Source organism: Chionomys nivalis, chromosome 9, assembly GCF_950005125.1.
Source record: "Chionomys nivalis chromosome 9, mChiNiv1.1, whole genome shotgun sequence".
Classification (NCBI taxonomy): domain Eukaryota; kingdom Metazoa; phylum Chordata; class Mammalia; order Rodentia; family Cricetidae; genus Chionomys; species Chionomys nivalis.
Genome location: NC_080094.1, coordinates 54,577,677 through 54,598,289, shown reverse-complemented (window position 1 = coordinate 54,598,289; position 20,613 = coordinate 54,577,677). Strand labels below are relative to the sequence as shown.

Sequence of the window (20,613 nt, the reverse complement as noted above, 5' to 3'; positions counted from 1 at the left end):
GTTTGGCCACCTACCAATCTGTTCCAAATCAAGCAGTTAAGTAAACACTCTTCCTGAGGTCAAGACTCTCGGCCATCTCCGCCAAGGAAGCAAGTTCCCAGGAGAGGCACACAGGAGGCCAATACCCAAAGGTTATTTTACTCCCAGGCTGCTCAGCTGCAGAGCCACGGTCTCCATTGAAGCAGTCGCCTCTCCCTCTGCCTTCCTATTCCCAATAACCCCAGAAACATGCCAAAGTCTAGAGAATGATGCCAAGAGCACTGAGGTAGCTACCACGCAATTTTAACAGTGTACCTTGCTTACTGAAAATATTTTTAAGAAAATATCAAGCTTGATTTATTCAGATAAGAAAATACCAGACAGCAAAAAGAATAAGCTAGATAACCTGTCAGCAGGCTGAGTCTGTACAAACACACACACACAACAACTACAGCAAAATACCTGTGGGGGTGGTGGCTGGAGAGACGGCTCAATGGTAAAAAGCACTGGCTGCTCTTCCAGAGGACCTGGGCTTGGTTCCTAGCACATGGCAGCTAATAACTGCCTGTAACTCCAGTTCTAGGAGATCTGACATCCTCTTCTGGCTTCCATAGGTGCTACATATACAATGGTACACAGACTTACATACAAGCAACCACTTGTACATATAAAACTTTAATAATATAAAAATTTAATAAATCTTTAAAAGAAAAACCCTAACCAGGTGGTGGTGGCATATGCCTTTAATTCCAGCACTCTGGAGGCAGAGGCAGGAGGATCTCTGTGAGTTCGAGGCCAGCCTGATCTACAGAGCTAGTTCTAGGGCAGCCAGGGATATAAAGAGAAACCCTGTCTCAAAAAACCAAAAACCAAAACAAAAAAAAGCATAACAAACAAATAAACCCTCTCCCTAAACAAAAACAAAGCAAAAAAAAAAAAAACAATAACAGCAGCAAAAAACAAAAAGCAAAAAACCCAACAAAACCAAAAAACCCTACCCTTAATAAACAAGAAAGCACTGGGTAGAAATTGGTTTCAAAGAGATGAATAGTGTCAGACATGGTGGCTCATATGCAAGATATTATCACTTGAGAAGAGAAGGCAGGAGGAATGCTACAAATCTGAGGCCAGCCTGGGTTATAAAGTTACCCTCATCTAAAAAAAAAAAAAAAAAAAAAAAAACCCAAAAACAAAAAACAAACAAAACCCAGAAAAACAAAAAAACAAAAAAACCTAAACATCAAAAAAGATGACCACAGAATGACAGCATTCACATAAAATGTTAAATGCCAGGCAGTGCTCAGCATCCTATGGATACACGCTGCAGCAAAAGCCCACACTGTTAGTATCAACCTGGGATGCTGGCTGGGGATGGAGTGTGGGTCCTAGGGTGGATGAGGAAGTGCCCAGGGAAACATGATCTTGTAGGAAAAGTGAAGAGGTTTGTGGACTAAAGTTTTCATCCCTTTAAAAAATGAGTATGGGAGAGGGAGCAGATATACAAGAAACTAGAGTTAGTAATAGGTTTATTTTGTTTGTTTTATTTTTTTTGTTGTTTTGTTTTTCGGGGAAGGGTTTTTCTGTAGTTTTGGAGCCTGTCCTGAAACTAGCTCTTGTAGACCAGGCTGGCCTCAAACTCAGAGATCCGCCTGCCTCTGCCTCCCGAGTGCTAGGATTAAAGGTGTGTGCCACCACTGCCTGGCTGTTTGTTTGATTTTGAAATAGGTATTACTATATAAGCCAAAGGAAGCTTGTCATCCTTGTACGTAAGTTGAAAGAGCAGTATAGCTAATGTCGGCATAGCCATGCGGACATGGTGGCTCTTCCTCTCAGGCCACCTCAGATGATTAGTTGCTGTGACGCAACATGTGTTAAACTACAGCCTAAATTAAAATTTACAATTTGTAAACAATAAGATTCTGGGCTGGGGATTAACTTAGTGATAGAGCACACATGAGGACTTGGGTTGGATGGATCCTTAGGTGCACGTGCAAGCGGGCGCACGCGGACACACACACACACAGGGAGACAGACGGAGACAGAGAGATATCAAGCACAGAGGCGGTGAGTAGCTTCCAGTGCTAAGGTGAGATCCTTGCTACGCAAGTCCACGCTAGGTGAAGCCGTTACACATCTCTGGAGCAATGGCCCTGTCTGTATTTCCTCTTTCTAAAGTAACAATGGGAGCTGTAGTTTTGTGCCATTGAACAGGTAATAAAAAGGACTGCTTGTCACACACCAGGCAACACAATCAAGAGTAGAAACCACTGAACATCTCAGAAGAGAGCACAGAGTTATCAAAAGTGGGAAAGGTTGGCTTGTTCAATTGCCCGTATGTACCATAATGATTTTTAACCATTTTAGTCATTTTGTAAGACTCTAGTCTTCCTGTTGCACAGCCATCACTCATTTCCTAAACGTCTTCATCCTCCCAATTAAAACTCTAAACCCATTCAATACTAAATCTCTATATCTTCTATAGGGAATGGGGAGCCTTGAACGAGCGAGGTCCTGAGAGAATGTGGACTATTGACATGAGCTGGCCACATCAAAGACCCCAGAGCCTTAGACCCACAGGAGAATGGCAAAGCCTCCCCTGCTGGGGTGAGGTTCAGAGGCATGGCAAAGCTTTCCTTGGATGAGAGGGACTCAGAGTATGTCCACCATCACTCCTGCCACTCAATGTTTATGGCCTGAAGACTGCTCCCTACAGAGACTGCTCCTGCAGAGATGAACTAAACCCAGCCCCTCCATCCAGCTGTGCACCATAAGCCGGGCCTCCTAGTTTATCTGTGTGTAATATCCCAGTCTTGTTCAGCTGTGTACAACAACTCCGTCTGTCTGTTAAACTGGATATAATAAACACACTGAGCTTCCAGGGTGCTGTTTTCTCCAGTCAAGAGTTCAGACCACCCAATCTCAGTTTTCTGTGTATCTGGTTGTGCTTGTCTTTTCTTCATTCGCTTACTAACTCAGTGCGGTCCGTTCCTGGAGCTGTGCTGGATCCCCATCTCCCCAGTTTCTCAGAACAGCATTCTCCTTTTTAGGTTTATGAATCTGACTGCTGTCAGTGCTGCATGTGAATTAATCATACAATATTTGTCCTCTGTAACTGGCTAGTTTCACATGGCATAATAAAAGATTATCTAGATTATAGCAAGTGTGTATGTATGTGTGTGTGTATGGTATATGCACATGTGTGTACCTGTGAACTTGTGTGCAGCCAAGAGGACAATAAAGTGTCCTGCCTGCTTGATCACTTTTTGCTTTACTCTCTTGGAACAGGTCTCTCAATGAACCTTATTTTATTTCTCAAGACAGAGTCTCATCATGTAGTCTTGGCTGGCCTGGAACTCACTGCATTGGCCAAGATGTTCTGGAACTCACAGAGATCTGCCTGTCTCTGCCTCCAGAATTAGGGGCATGTGCCACCATGCATGGCCCTAAAGATTTTATGTTTGTCTGTCTGTGTGCATGTGTCTGTATAAGTGAATACCACATGTGTGCAGGTGTCTATGGAAGCCAGAGGAGGGCTCAGATCCCTCGGAGCTGGAGTTCAGGCTGTTGGGAGCTGCCCAAGGTAGACGCTGGGAACACAGAACTCAGGGCCTCTGGAGGGGCAGTATGTGCTCTCCACTGCTGAGCTATCTCTTCAGTCCCCTTCTTGGGCTTATAAATTCTTTAACCACAGGGGCCATCTTCTTCATAGTTGTACACATTGTTGTAGGCAGTGTAGGCTTAGACAGAGAGATGCCTTGAATCTAATCCTGCCTACATCATAGTAGTTTTGTGACTTTGTGCAAGCAGCTTAATCTTTGTTACCTTGTTTGTAAAATGGAGCCCCTAACAGTACCCACATGCCTTTTAGGGCTGCATTCTTAACACATGGGGCATTCAGAATCGTCTTAGCACTTATAAAACTGTCCAAAATGCCATCTACTAGTCATAGTAAAAAACCAAATTTTTGTATCCAGTGCTTGAGGCACAGTGAGGTCACAGGGAACGTTTATCAAAAGATGCCTGACTGAGCCGGGCGGTGGTGGCGCACGCCTTTAATCCCAGCACCCGGGAGGCAGAGGCAGGCGGATCTCTGGGAGTTCGAGGCCAGCCTGGTCTACAAGAGCTTGTTCCGGGACAGGCACCAAAGCTACAGAGAAACCCTGTCTCGAAAAACCAAAAAAAAAAAAAAAAAAAAAAAAAGATGCCTTTATAAAACTCAGGTAACAATCCAGCTGTCTCTTGAAAGGCTTGTAAAGAGGGGTGCATGCAACACGGGTCGACCTGACACATGAATTGCAGTGAAGAGCACACACTAAGCAATTCACCTCAAAGTTCTAGAACAGGCAAGATTAGGTGACACCTGAGTGCTGCCTACAGCAGGGGTGGGGCTGGGCCTGACTGGAACCAAGAGGGACCTCCTAGGGGTGACAGAGTTCTATCCCTTGATGAAGGTAGTGGTTCCATGTGTGCACAGACTTGGTACAACTTTCCAAACTGCCGTTACAAGAGATACATTTTATTTTATGTTATAAGAGCATACACATATGCATGCGTATGTGCAGGCTGCAGAAATTACATAGCAACATGTATGTTTGATGATCAAGATGGTTTTTAAAGATCTGTTTAATTGCTTTTGAATTCATTTTCTGTATCTGAGTGCTCTGCCTGCATTACATATGTGCACCATGTACATTTCTGGTGCCCATGCTAAAGAGAAGGTGGCAGCAGGTTCTCTGGAACTGGAATTATGGATGGTTGTGAGCCACCATGTGGGTGCTGGGAACAGAGTGTGGTCTTCTGCAAGAGCCCAACTGCACTCTTCACAACTCAGCCAACTCTTTGGCCCTACTCAGTTATAAACATTTCAACGCTTTAAGCCCTCCAGTGGAAGTTTTATTGATATGAAACAAAAAAAGAGAGATATAATCAGCCCCAATGAAAGCTTTGGGAGCTGGGAAAAGGGTATGTGCCCTTCGGAAGATTCCAGCTTGGCATTCCTGGCTCCACGTTCCAGGAACAAAGGGAGGGTCAGGAAGGAAGGGGGCCCGTCCATCCAATCAGGGGTTTCCCGTCACAGGGCCTGTGGAAACTATGGTCCTCATTTGGGCCAAAGAAAGAGCTGCCAGGAAATGGAAGCTGGGGTTTGCAGTTGCTCCCTGGCTCAGGTAAATACAAGTCAGGGGACCTGAGGAAGCAAATTTGGCAGTCTATTTTTAATGGGGGTGGGGTGGGGGGTGGCTTAAATTTCTCCCTAGAGCCAAATTTCTAATCACACAAGTCTTAAACAAGACGTGTGTCAATAAAAGGATGTAAAACAATGGAGGGCAGTCAGAACCAAGGCCAGATTCTCTCTGGGTCCTCATGTGGCCTTGGCATGGCCTTCAGCCCCTGCTCCAACTTTTCCTCTTAGCAAAGACTGGTCCTCCCTCCCAGAGTTAACAGTTCTGGTTCTAGATGGGGCCCTGATACTCTACCACAAAACTTCTATGTTGGTTTGTTAGTGTGAACCCAGGTCTCCTGGGCCTCCTGGTCAACCTCGTGTCCTCCAGTACCCAGTTGGTGAGTGTCCATTAGAGATGGGCACTGAGAATGCCAGTCATGCTCCCTCCCATGCAGCCAGATTGCCCTTCTTGACCCCAGATTCCTTCCTCTCCTATCCGGCCCCCAAATGACACCTAGCTCTTCGAAACTGTGAGTCCCCTCAGTGCTCTGAGAATCAGTGTTTACAGAGTAAAGCCTTCATGACTAGCCTGTGCCTCACCCCCCCATACCCTACAAACACACACAGGGCTCTTTGTTGTGTGTCAGAGGCACCTGCATATTCCAGTCTTCAAACCTTTGTATTTTCCTTCTGCCTGCATTGACCGCCCATGGGGGTCCCTCCCCAATGCAGCAGGATGGGACTTCCCCCATGTGGCCTCCCAATAGGCCTTTTCTCCAGGCTTTGGGGTGTCTCCTGGCCCAGGCACCCACTAGACTAGACACTACAGGAAGCCGGAGAGCAGGGGAGGTCTTACTTATGTTTGTTACCCCAAATCCCAGTGCAGCTGCCTTCCACCATCTAAGTCAGGTTCCTACAGCACCAATGCTCTTCCTTTCATAGCACGTGGTCTATGATGGTCTACTTAGTGACCTGAAGATGGAAATTCAGGGCTCAGTGGTTACTAACATGTGCTGCTCTTCCAGAAGACCCAAGCTTGGCTCTTAGCACCCACAGTGGGGGGCTCCCCTCTTCATTCTGTCCACCACTACATACCTGGGATCTACTATTAAACATAGTGTTTAATAAATCTATCTTATTTTTCAAAAAAAGTAAAAATGGAACTAGCATATGACCTGGTAATCTAATTTCTGGGTGTTTATAGAAAAGAAGTGAAATGAAGATAGACAGCTTGCACTCCCATGTTAAATGTGGCATTATTTTTGAGGCAAGACGTGAAACACGAGAGTCCATGCATGGATGATGTATAAGGAAAATGTGGTATATTCCTAATGTAAAATATCATTCCGCTTCAAAGGAAAAGGAAATTCTGCAGCAATGTGACAACATGGATGGACCTTGGGGACATACTAAACGAAATGAGCCAGACTGCAGACAAAGGCAGATGCTGTGTGATTCTACCCGTGAGAGATCAGAACAGTCAGACTCACAGACTCAAGGGGAATGGGAGCTGCTGGGCTTGGGGAAGAGAGCCAGGAGGCAGAACAGTCCAGCTGGGCCACATGAGTGAGCCCTAGAGATGGGCTCAACACCACCATGCCCAGAGTTAATTCCATACTGGATGTAAAAATTCGGTAAGGGGGCTAGCGAGATGGCTTAGTGTGTAAAGCCACTTGTCACCAGGTCTCTGTCAATTTGAGTTTGATCCCCGGGACCCATTTGGAGGAGAGAGAACTAATTCTTGTATTTTGTCCTCTGACGTCCACATATGTGCTGTGGTCCGTGTGTGAGCCCCACGATTCAAACATCCAGATAAGTGCACTTCTGTTTGTTTCCATTAGAGGTGGGGGGACAGAGGAAAGACAATTATAAAGAGACTAAGATTGCCTGCTAAATACTCTTAGCACAATAAAATAAAAAAAAAAAACCACACAAATATGTCTTAGCTAAACACGTTGACTTGAACAAGCATCATTTTTTTTGGCAACTTGGATGACATAGTTGTTTAAACAGTTCTAAAAAATGGTTGTTCCTAACTGCAGGAAGTGTAAATCATCTAAAAATAAAAAGCAACTATCTGGGCCCACTTAGGCATGCTAACCTTATTTTTAAAAAGGGGCACTTGCGTTAACAATGACGGCCACTTCAGCTAGACCTGTGGGGAGTCTCTGCATTGTTTCCAGGCAGACTTTGCTTTACAGCTAACAAAGTATTTTTCTGAACATTTCATTGTTGAGAGCGGAGTGACGGCTAAAAATACGTAATAGCTGTCCAAATTTACTGGCTCTGGCTCCAGTCTTGCCTCAAGAGCTTCCTAGGGCTTCATCTCAGCAGTCCTCGTAACACCCCTGCAGTGTGCCATCACGTCTCCTGACCTACAGACAGGAACTGACTAGAGAGGTCACCTGACTTCCCCACGTTCACAGTGCTTTCCCAGGGCAACAGGAGCCAAGCCAGGCTTTCTGACCCCAGAGTCTGTGCCTTTATCCACTGTGTGGCTCCACAGGGATGCGGGGAGGGAGGAACATTACTGAGGATTCTTTTTCCTTCTATAGTATGGTATTTTGTGTGTGTGTGTGGGGGGGGGGCGTTCAATCTCTAGCACTTTCAAGATATAGGCTGCAATGGTATACCTTTCACCACCTGAAGGTGGAGCAGCATCTCCTCAACTATGTAGTACCTGCCCAGAAGACCCCACCCATTCGCTGTGTGTTTCAGAGCAGGGACAAGCTGGGAGCAGCAGGGCTCGGAGAGAACACCTTCTGTGGTAACACAGGTGGTTACCACAATAACACATTGTGGTCTGCACAAGAAGATTCCCTGAGAAGAGTTATTTTTGTGGAAGTTCAATGTGAAGTTTTCCTCAAAGATCTCAGTGGGTAACGGCTACCTCTCAGGGACACAACTAGCTACAGTAAGAGGCCTGAGCTCTGGAGCAGTTCCTCACTCGGCACACCTGGCCTGCAGGATACAAACAAGGTCCAGATAAGCACAGGACCTGGGCTTCATGCTGTTTACTTGTTTCCCTTCCCATCTTTCTCCCTCTGGGATTCAGTCCAAGACCCTGTAAATCAGATTGTCTATGCCTGTTTCCTTATAAAATAAACAAGCCAGCCTCACAGGCTGTCTCTCCACCCCGTGGCAGGAGAATAGAGACCGGACAAAGTTACACAGAGACTAACAACATATCAAGGCTGGTGATATACCCAGAACCCACATGGCGGAAGGAGAGAACTCACTCCCTGAGTCTGTCTTCTGACCACCACACATGCGCCATGTGTGGTGTGTCCACGGAATACACATCCAGAATAAATAAAGCTAAAAAGATCAACACATGAAAGAAGCCAGTCAGCCTAGAGAGACCAGGGACACTTTCTTAGCTGGGTTTTATGTAACAACAAAGCATGCGTGGGAACTGCCCCACTCCAGCCCGCAGTCGGAGAAGCAGCTGCTATTTAAATGTCCTATAAAGGGTCATGGAGGTTAAACTTCAAGACTTTACTCCCCTCGGGGGTACTTTCCATTTCTTAATAAACTCTTTATTCTTATTTCTAACCAATCCTCTTTCCTGGGACATAGGCCTGGACTTGGGTGTCCTTTGCTCCCATATGTGCCTGTACCAGTCCTCGGGAAGGTGGTAAGGATAATGGCAGACCATATTTGTGGGAATGTGTCCAGACCGTCAGGGTTAGTCCATCAACACAGGACAGAGGAAGGTTCTAGGTAAATCTTAGCCCAGTGAATTCTACAGACTCTTGTAGTGTGGCCAAGTGAAAAGGAAAATAGTTTCCTATCTTCCTTTCTATCTCAGGTTGAAAATTAGGTCAAGAAGTAGGCTCACTTAAAGAGCGCTAGGCACTGGAAAAAGACAGAATGCTATGCGCTCACTTGAGGCTCTTTTCTGGAGATCCCTCTAAGAATCTACCGACATGACACATGCAAGTCTGGTCACTTGGATCAGGTAATTACTAATTACTCCGCGTTGCCAGGTCTCAGTTTCCACATCTATAAGTCTGGTGATCATTAAGGAATCATTTGAATCTGAAGTTTCTAGTTGTCTAAATGGTTCTGGACAGGAGACTATGAAAGTCAGATGCTTGGGAAACTCAGTTTAGCTCAGTGTCCACTGAATACATTCACTAATTACAAGATCAGCCTAAGGGGGCTATAGGAGTACTGAATAATTAACTAATAAAATTAGCAAGGAACAAGTCTCATTCATTATATTCCGTCCATATGGAGCTTGTGTGTTACAGCATTTGGTCTAATTTGAAGGTCCTTGAATATTTTCATTGGGGTAGTTTGTCTTGAAAGTTTAATTTCCTTGTAACCCAATTCCAAACAATTCTATACTGAAAGAAATTACCAGAAGTTCAAAGGATGCTTAAAAAGTGATTGGCTCTAGTCTTCCAATATTGTATCAAAATTAACAACATCAAGGAATCAGTGTCACACATGAAAAATACCCATTTCTCATTTTTTGAGTGGGCTTTGTATACATTAGACAAGAAACTCTTACACAATACATCTATAAATCAGAAGAGTCAGTTTGGCAAACATTACTTGAGTTTTCTTGAGGCAAAATGCCAATGTCATCAGACTCCACCCAAGTGTGATAAGGTCAGACACTGACAAACAAGGCTTTGACCTTGACAATGAATCTTGTCATTCCCAGGTTCAGAGGGTCAAAAAAACAATGACTCCTCAAGTCACGGTTTTCTAAAGAGACACGGCAAACCAAGATGACAGGACAAGAAAGGCCTTAACAGCCATTTCTGACCCCAGCCCACCCTGCCCTGAGTTTGAAACACCCTGCACCGTGTGAGCGATCTGGGAGCACGGGGCAGCAGCCAGATGATGACCATCAGCTCCAGCGACTAAGTTCTGGCTCGCCAAAACATTGCTCAGAGATTTTCTGGGTTTGTGTCACAAATAAAACAGCAGATCAAATCAGCAGGGACCACGTGAGTCCACAATGGGCTCTGACAAAGATAAAAGACTCACTTATTTTACCACGCCAAGTTCATGTTACAGCTATAGTTACCAGCAGTACAAAACAGTCAATAAAGCCTGTGGTTGTGGAGCCAGAGGCAGGCAGATCCCTAGGAGTTTAAAACTGCCTGGTTATATAGTGAGATCCTACCTCAAAATAGAAAAAAAAAAAACAAAAAACAAAAACACAAAACGAGATGGTTTTGAAAAAAAAAAACCACAAAAAGAATCCAGGTGAAAAGTGTGCAGGGGGGGTCTCTCCAGGAAGCTGCCTTGACACATGTGAGGGCCATCACCAGGTACAGGAAAAGGGGACCATGGGAGAAAAAACTAGAATTGTGGCAGGAATTGGGCTGTCACCAAATAATTCTTTCCTGGCGGCTCTCTGTGGCAGGCCTCGCCAACTCAAGTCTTGCTTGAACTCCTGGCTTTCCCTAACTCTAGTATAAATATCTGATTTACCCCTCCCCTTTTTTCCTTTTGTTCCCTGAAGAACAAATGGAAAAAAGTTTGGTCTGTCTCTAAGTTCCAGACTTGGGTGACTGAGATCCTGGCATGCCTATCCCGGGTCTAACCATATCTCTACACAATAAACAGCGACCACCATGTCCATTACCACAGCTTTAAGCTAAATGGCGTCTACACATTACCTCCTTTATCTTCAGGACCCTGTGCTGGGATCTGAGCTCACACCAGCCTCCTCCAGACCCCACTGTGAGCCTGCCTGTCTCTCTGGACTGCATCACAGGTGCCTGGACAGCCCTCTTGTTTTTAGCTCTTCCACATCCGCAGCTGGTCTGGATGAGAGAGGAGCTGCTGCACAAGAGACTGTGAAGCCTGAGGTAAATCTTTCTCTGTGCTTCATGGCTGCTGAGAAAAGCTGACATCTACGGAGCACTAAGCATTTACATGGACTATCTGGTGAAATATTTTCTTCTTGTTCTGTGGAAGGGTGCATGGAGGCCTGGCGTGGCAGAGTACCTTGCTTAGGTCACCCAGTCTATGGGAGGGTCTGGGAAATGGTAGCTATTCCAGGAAGCATTTCTCAGAATGCCATTTCTCTACTACCCAGAAATGTGCATTTGTGATTATCTCACTCACCATAGGGGTCTCCCCCAGGAGTGGAGCAGAGACTACTATATGTTTTTTTCCCACATATACCAGTAGGGATTGAGGCAATCTGAAAAGAAAGGCCTCATTATACCAGGGGAAGCTATTAAACATTTGGAAAGTACAAATGAGAATGTGAAAAAAAAAAATCTTCTTTATATTCACTAGAAGTTTTTAAGACCCCTCCCTTCCAAAGAGATTTGAAATGTGTAGAGGGCATTCTGCATGGAGTGAAGAGGCAGGCGGAGGACAGCAGCTTCAGACGATGGCTCCCTTTACCTGGTCACCTGGTGACCTCTGCTCTCACTGGCAGCTCTCCCCTGGGAGATACTGGTTAGTGCTGGCTCAGGAGACTTTTCCTAGAGGAAGGAGAGGCACCAGGGATGTAGCTCTAAGTCTAGGAGAGCTGTCAAATTTGCCAACATTATGCTTCGTTTGTCTGGGGTGGAAGAGGTTTACAGGGTGTCTGACTCAGAAGTAGTGGTTTAATGCTACTCCCAAATCCTCAAAAAAGGGGCTTTCTTACATCAGAATTCCTGAGAAGCTGCCTCTGGTCCACACCCAGTCTCTTTGAACTAGGTACCAAGAGGTGGTGGCAACTGTGCCTCAGCCTGGAACTCACCTCTTCTGTCTGACAAAATCACTCACAACAACAAGATTAATCTGGGAGCAGAGAAAACAGGGCTGGATATAAGAAGACCCAGAAACACCCTGGTATCAAGCAAAGAGAAACACAGTCAACAATAGAAATCAACCAGTAGTCTGCAGGCAAGAATGTCCGGATGTTCATAATGATAATTCTGGGTAATCAAGAGAAGGTTAAAAAGATAACCCTTCAATGGCTTCCTGTTATTCCCAGAGCAAAATCTATGTGCTTCTTCTCCAGGCCTCCGGCACACACCTGCAGGCCTTCCTAGACTGCCTCATCTGCTATTCTTGGTTACTCAGCAATGCACCCTGAACTCAGCAGATCTTATTACCCCTCCCCACTAGCTTTTGCCAATGCAGCATCTTCTGCAGAGCCCCTCTCAACTCTGTTAGGCAAACTCCCCATTCTTTTTAGTTGGTCCTAGGGATCACATCAAGATCCCTAGGCAAACTCTCTACCAGTGTTACCTAGCCCCACCCTTCCCTGCCATTCTGTCTGTCCAGCCTATGTGTCTCCTCCTCAGAGACAACACCTGCCTAGACAACTATCGTAGGACACCACTGGCTGTGGGATATCAAGACTTTCTTTATAAGCCTCTGTTTCAACATGCATTTGTTCTGTATTTTGGCTCATCCTCCACCTGCACAGAACCTTTCTACAGTCAGCCAAGCGACTGTCTCGCTGCTGAAATCTAAAGCAATGGGCATGCATAGAAGGGGCTGAAGAGCTTGACCAGGAACACCTGCCCCTCCTTCTGCCGTCCTTGATATGAGAGTTGCAGGGTGGCATATAGCCTTCCCCAAGGCTGCCATCAAAATCTCTGAAAAAACAGATCTAGTATCTGCAGCGTGTCTCAGTTAGGGTTTCTACTGCCGTGATAAACCCCATGACCAAAAGCAACTTGGGGAGGAAAGGGTTTGTTTCAGCCTACAGTTCCACATCACAGCCAAGGCAGGGACCTAGAGGCAGGAAGTAATGCAGAGGCCATGGAAGAGTGCTGTTTACTGACTCATTTTGCCTGTTTCCTTATACAGTCCAGGACCACCTACCAAAGTGTAGCATCATCCACAGTGAGCTGGGCTCTCTCACCTACAGGCAAATCTCACAGAGGCATTTCCTCAAATGAGATTCCTTCTTCCCAGATGACCCTAGCTGGGGTCAAGTTGCCATAAAAACGAGAGAGCACAAAGAGGAAAGCATCGACTACATTGCTTCCGAAGGCTGCCTTCTCAAGGGTCAAAGTGTCCCAGTTTGTGCACATCTCTCTCGCGGGTCACAACATGTGCTCTAGAACCAGCAGGCTTCTCGCTAGCTGCTTTAAGTCGCCATAAGTCTTCATGGTTTAAACAGAAACCCATTTTCTCGGGTAGCTCTGAGAACTGACTGGTGGTTCTTGGTTGGGGTCCCTCGTGAGGTCTGAAGACTGGAGCTACCCGACTGCTTGACTGATTTGGTTGAGTGGTGCCCGGTGCCCGCACACATTTGAGTCAGGCCAGTGGAGTGGCTGGCTAGCTGAGCCTCTCCAGGGGATGGGGGTGAGCCTCCCCAGCCACAGGAGCCTCAGGGCACAGCACCTGGCTTCTCCCCAGGCAAACATTCCGAGAGATCCAGGTGAAACCTGCGAGACTTCCTGTGGCTGAAACTTGGGACGTCATGAAGCCCCTCCCACTCAATTCTGCTGATCAAAGAGTGAGGTTAGAGGGTCAGATTGACCAGATTCAAGGTGAGGAGACTTTACAAGGATGTGAGTATTGGAGACACAGTTTGGGGTGTGGTGGTGAGAAGAGCTTGTGGCACAGTGATGTTAAAATTGCTTAGCATCGGCCAGAGCTCGGCGTTCGAGGTAGGAGTTGTGTCGTCGATAAGTTCGAGGGGTTTAGAGGTCCAGCCACAATGATTGAGGTGGTTTGCAACGACAGTCTAGGGAAGAAAGTCCACGTCAAGTGCAACACCATGACACCATCGGGGACTTGAAGAAACTGATAGCGGCCTAAACTGGTACCCAGTGGAATAAGATCGTTCTTAAAAAGTGGTACATGATTTTTAAGGACCACGTGTCTCTGGGAGATTATGAAATCCATGATGGGATGAACCTGGAGCTTTATTACCAATGGACGGGAATTCCTTCTCCTTGCCTACCCTGCCTTCCTCTCCCACCCTCATTTGACACTGGTATAGATGCCCATTTTTAACAATTCACATGAATAAAAACTTCAGTAGTGCAAAAAAAAAAATTGCTGTGCCTCACTGGAGTCTTCTCTTCTGTAAAATGAGACCACAGAGGGTTTCTGCAAGGAGCAATGAGCTAACATATAGAAAGAACTCAGGGTTGCATACTCATAGGGTAAGAAACATTTTCCCAACTCATTTGTTTCCCAATGTCTATGGAATAGTTTGCGAAATGGTTTTATAATTATCAGTTGCTGTCCACACAAACTAAGAAATGTCTGCCTTACCACCATCAAGATATATATTTGTTTGTTTTGCTTTGTTTTGGTTTTTCAAGTGAAAGTCAAGACTTTAAGGTTAGAAAAAAGCAGCCATTCCTCATGATTGATAATGCTTTAAAAATGTTAATAAAATATGCCAGGGCCACAGTGGTGACGAGTTCACATTCGGATCAGAAGCAGCAACACTTGTCATGGCGAATTTCCCGTGGCATCAGTGGAAAAGGAGACATGAATGTGTTTGTCAGCAAACTTCTCCGAAACAAAAAGGAATCAGGATTTCCTGTTGGGGGCCCGAGTGACAAGTGATGTCCAGCATCTCACAGCCCCAAATGACTGGCCTTAGCACCAGCCAGAAAACAGGACCTGTCAACAAGTCATCAGGGGCCAGCTCCAGCTATGGGGACAGACACTTTTCTGTTGATGCCAAATCCAAACAAAGTTTAGAGGTCACTAAACTCGACTCTAAATGTAAAAATGGCTTCATGACCTGAGCCTGCAGACACACATTCTATGGGATTTTCTACCTCATTATCACCCAATTCCTAATCCTCAGCATTCCAAGTAATCTTCAGAACCAAATCTCCTAACGTGTGCCTGTTGGCTATGTGCGCATGTTCCAGCACGCACACCACTCCCTGCCTCCCCAAAGCTGCCATTTCCCACATTTTTGTTCCCACCCACTTTTTGTAGTCTACAAGAGATAACAGTAAGGGCAGCCTCGGTTATCTCCCCTGTCTTAGGCTCCAGACAGATGCTGGTAAGAACTTCCTATCAACAACTCCCTTCATGTTCACCTTAGCTGTCTATAGTAACTGGCCTGTGAGCTTGCCCATTTATCCTGCTGCTGAGCAAGGAGACTCCTCTGTAAGGACAGAGTAATAGATGGATTAGTTAGAACCAGAGTCCCCAAATGAACTCATATCTATAGATGATGATGATGATTGAGAAAGAATTTTATTATGTAGCACACACTAGCCTGGAACTTCCTATGTAGTCCAGACTAGTTTGTTTGTTTTTTTTTTTTTTTTGGTTTTTCGAGACAGGGTTTCTCTGTGGTTTTGGAGCCTGTCCTGGAACTAGCTCTTGTAGACCAGGCTGGTCTCGAACTCACAGAGATCTGCCTGCCTCTGCTTCCTGAGTGCTGGGATTAAAGGCATGCGCCACCACCGCCTGGCTCCAGACTAGTTCTTAACTTTTGATCCTTCTGCTTCCTGAGTGCTAGGATTACAGGCATGTATCACTATGCTTGGTGAAGTAATTAAGTTTTAGAACAAGGGTGCCAAGACTTTCTGGTGGGGGAAATAATTATATTTTCAACAAATTGTGCAGGGGCAGCTGGATTTCCACACACAAAAGAAAAGAGGCTGTACCCCTGACTCATACCATATAAAACAGTTATTGTAAAGTATTGATGACTTCATCGGACAGTTAAAACTGTGAAACTACTAGAAAAACATATGAGCAAAATACATGTCGTCCCGGTTATAACTAATGATGACTTTAAACTCCTGATTTTCCTGCCTCTATCTCCTAAGTGCTGGGATTACTGACCTTGAGTTAACCTTCTCAGATTAAGAAGCCAAAACACAGCAAGGTAAGATGAACTAAACTGAAATGAACATGGTCTTTATCTCAGAAGATATCAATGAGAAGAAAGTAAAAACGCAGTGGAAGAAGACATTTGTAAATTATGTATCTGACAAGAGTACAGCATATATAAAGAGTTGTTGCAACTTGACGATAAAAGTAGGCCCAATTAAAAAGAGTAGGCAAAGAATTCGCATGGACATTTCTCTGAAGATAGGCAAATGGTCAAGAAGATGTTCAACATCATCAGCTGGAAATGCAAATAAAACCCAAAATGAGATCCTGCTTCATAACCAAAGAGCCAGAATCAATCGACACTCAGGGCTGGGAGCGTAGTTGGGTGGCGTGACGCCCCTGACTGCCACAGCTAGAGAAGAGAGAGCAGCAGGTGTTGATGAGGATGCAGAGAGTCCTCGTTATTTTGTGGTAGGAAATGAAATGGTGCAGCTGCTTTGGAAAACAGTTCAGTAACTCTTCAAAGATTAAATATTGATCAGGCCAATTTGTGGTACGCTCCTTTAATCCCAGCACTTGAAGAAGAAAAGTCAGGCAGATCTCTCTGAACTGGAGGCTAGCCTGGTCTACAAAGTAAGGCCAGCTAAGACTACATAGTGGGACCGAATCCAAAAGGGGTGAGGGTTGGGCAGGGAAATGGCTCAGAGCTTAAGAACACTTGCTGCTTCTACAAAAGACTAGGGTCCTGTTCCTAGCACCCATATGGTGGCTCGTAGCCATTTATAACTCTAGTTCTAGGAGATCTTGCCTTCTTCTGACCTCTGCAGACACCAGGCACACATGTGGTGCACATGCATACATGCAGGTAAACACATACGCATGAAATAAAGTAAATAAATATAATAAAATTTAGAAGTTACATATTCAGTTATAGTTCAATCTGGCAATTACATGAAACATATGTCCTCACAAAAATTTACACATGAACACTCACAGGATACTCATAACAGTCAAAACATCACAAAATTCAAACATCTAGTAGTGGATGAGTGAATAAAATATGGTATAACCATATGACAGGATAATATGTCATCATAAAAGACAGGAAGTATTGGTATATACTACACTGCATATAAGCCTTGCAAATATGATTGGTTTTAAATGCAAACACTTCCTAGGTGGTCCTACTAAGATGAAATATACAGGGTAGGTAAATTCAAAGAGGCAAAGAGTACATCAGTGATCGCCTAGTTAGGGCTGAGAGGAGGACCAGTATGACCACTAAGGATATGGCTTATTTTCCAGGGTGATAAATGGTCTAAACTTGACGGTGGTGATGGCTAAATCAATTCTACGAAAACCAATGAATTACTTCTTTTTTAAGGCAAGAAAGAAAATACAATGCCCCTAAAAGGAAAAGGAACCCTACTCTTAGAACCTTTGTTCAGTACTTAACTTTTGCTTCCTGCTGGGTGCACCTCTTGATTAGAGCTCCCTCGATGACAAACTGTAATTGGGATACGTAACCCAAATAAACCCTTTTCTCCCTAAGTTGTTTTTGGTCATGGTCTTTATCACATCAATAGAAAGCAAACTAAGATACACCAGGTACTGACTCTAGAAACTTCAATCCCTTGACTGGACCAAAGAAAATAATTTGATTAGAGGTTTATACTGATTGTTACAGAAACAATCTCAGAACAAAATGAACATGCAGTATTTTAAATCAATGAATGGATATATGACATTTGAACATTTTCAAATAATCTCTTTTACTTGTATTTATGCGTATGCACACATGTATGCAGGTGCCTTCAGAGTCCACAGAGGGTGCCAGATCCTGTGGAGCTGGTATTACAGTCAGTTGTTAGCTGCAAGACCTGAGTGCTGGGAACCAAACTTAGGTCCTGCGCAAGAGCTTTTGACTATCTAAACACTACATGGGGTTAGATCTGAATACTGTGAGCAACCAAAACTTGTGGTTTTGACCTGCTACAACCCTGCAAGGCCAGCTCCTTCTCAGTATTGAGGTCTTGCCTAAAGCATTGTCTTCACAGATGCATGCACTGTCTAAGTGCGGCTAGCCCATCTCACTGACTCCTCACTGAGCAGTCTCATATTGCCTTCCTAGTATGCAATACTTATTCATAGCAATGGATAAAATAATTTACCTGTTTCTTTGTGTCCGACTCACTGTAACATAATTTCTACCAGGGGGTGACTGTATCCATCTTGTTTGTTAGGTCAAATGAGGCATGTAAGAGTGGACACATCACACTCTTAACTCAGGACTTAGTGCCACAGTCTTGACTATGCCACCCACACCTGCTCTGACTGGGGACCGCTGGGCCTTTGCAGCTTTCCCACAGTCTTCACTGCTGTTGAAGATGCCTAACAGCTTGCTCCAGGCCTTTCAGTGTTCTAAAACAGACTTGTGTGTGTGTTTCCCTTAAATCCTTCTCACTCCCAAAACCCAAGAGGGGAAGTTACTCTTATCTGGATATCTCTAAATGTTCTCTCTCTTTTCCTCGGCAGCCATCAAAATCCGGTCTTTTGTCTTTAAAGTTCAAAAAAAAACTTGTCAAGTAGATGTTTGTGCTTCCCTGATTGCGATCTGTTTTTGTCTTTTCTATTTTTTCTTTCTTTCTATGTCCTTATTAATCACAGTTTGGACTTCCATGCCCTGTTTCCCAGCTCCGGCAATTCTTTTGTGATGTTAAGTTTGAGGACCTCGGATTTGCTGGCAGTTTCTTGAAACAGTATGTTCACAGGGTTTGCCTATCTTCACGTGCCACACTCAAAGGTATTTGTCTGTGAATGTGCAGATGCTAATGACAACTCTGAAGTTTGCTGCTGTCACTGAAAGACATTAAATCCTTGTTTCATATACCACCACAGTGCTGCTTTTATTAGCAGGGCATTTTCCGTTCTTTTATCTGTTCACCATCTTACCAGCTCCAATAGTCACTGGTTTTAATGAACAGACTGGGAAGTAACAGACACAAGGCTTCTACATCAGAGGAAGAAATTCAGCTTTCATTTGATGAGTATAAGCCCTGGGAGGAAAAATAGATTTGATAGAAGAGCCAGGCCAAGAGGTTGTTTTTCCCTCTAGACTTCTTTGCATTCTTTGTCTATTTTGTTTTGTTTTCAGACAGGGTCTCATTTATAGCCCAGGCTAGTCTCCCTCAAACTCTTGCTTCCTGAGTGCTGGGACTGCAGGTGTGAGCCACGATGTCTAGTCAAGGGTTTAACTTCACTTTGTTATTTGAGGCAGGGTCTCACTCTGTAGCCCAGGCTGGCTTCAAACTTACTATGTATCCTAGGTCCCCTTTGAACTTGCTAAATCCTGCCTCAGTCTACCAAGTGCTGGGATTACAGACATGAGCCACCATGTCTGGCATTATTTGCATTTTTAGGATGGAAAAACTGTTCTATTTTTGTTGCCATAATCAAATCTTTAGAGACAAATCTCAGTCTCCTCCGGAATCCACAGGAAGAATTATTTGCAGCTAAAACAGCACCTCAGTACAATCGTGCCAGAGAGACGGCCAAGGGCACTGATGGCCGCGCTACAATTTTCTTCTGTGTTTTGCTCAAAGACACAGATGCTGTGGTTAAAGTTAGACTGAAGAGGTTTATCCCAAGTAGCTGAGAACACATTGGTTTTCATGCCAAGTCCAGAAATAAACCCTAAGTGATGTTTAGGTTCTGCATGGAATAAACGGTAGTCTAGGAAGCAAACAGTCTGAAAGCCAGGATGATAACAGACTGGGAGTGGAAACAAGGATGTGCATGTGGATAAGTGTGCTCTTCCAGCTCATCACATTGTGTCAACAATCTGGATGCTGCCACTGGGGCAAAGGAGCTGCCGAAGGGTGAACTAGCTCAGAATTTACACACCCAATTCAGAAAAATAATTTGAAAAAATCTGAAGAACCCACACATTCTTTTATTGGCAAGAACATTTGAAGGACTTGTAGTTAGCTATTACTTGATTTCAATAAAATTATTATAAATCTATCTGAGTATTTTTATTCCTGCTTGATAAGCATTCAATCCTTCATACCAGTCAAGAAAAGCTACCATTCAGTAAATAAACCTAATTGTTTGTTCCTAAAGGTTTTCTGCTAACTATGATTGAACTAAAACACATCTAAAGGATCTCCACATTGAGTGGTATGAAACAGTTACTTCAAAACCAATTACCCAACTGTCAACATTGTTGTTGACTCTGGAGCATAGAGCAGTCCAACAGGAGGCAGGAGGCAAGGAGGCAGGAGGGAGTACAATGCCCTGACTTCGAGGGTCACTGCTAGAGTCTGCCAGTCTGCCAGATTCTGCAGAGGCATTTCTTTATGGCTTTATAACCTTTACGGCTGCTTATAGCCTAAGGTGGGGTTGGACATACTTTGCATCAAACCCAACACTGCAGAATACAAGGTATCACTCAGAAAGCTCACGTTTCTTCTCTCCCCATTACAGGCCTAGAGAAGAGGAATGGCTGCACAACACTGCCTTCACTCTGGTAACCACACTTGCCCTTCTACCCAGTACAGAATAAAGACGTGGGGCTTATAACACAATGAGAGAATTAACATGATGTGTAGAGCTGCAGGCGAAGGGAGGCACATAACTGAACTCCAGGTTCGAGAGTTCCTATTTCTGCTCTTACTACTAAAGTATCCGACTCCTTCCTGGCACTAGGCTGCCTGATCCCTAAATCTCAG

The 20,613-nt window shown here is 44.6% G+C and overlaps 1 protein-coding gene and 1 pseudogene across 1 annotated transcript in view; one reads left to right on the top strand and one right to left on the bottom strand.

Moving 5' to 3' along the window:
* Window positions 1-20,613, bottom strand: part of Ehd4 (EH domain containing 4) — a 69,970-nt gene that overhangs the window by 16,812 nt on the left and 32,545 nt on the right. The gene's annotated exons all lie outside the window — the stretch shown is intronic.
* On the top strand, window positions 13,720-14,103 carry LOC130881842 (ubiquitin-like protein 5; annotated as a pseudogene).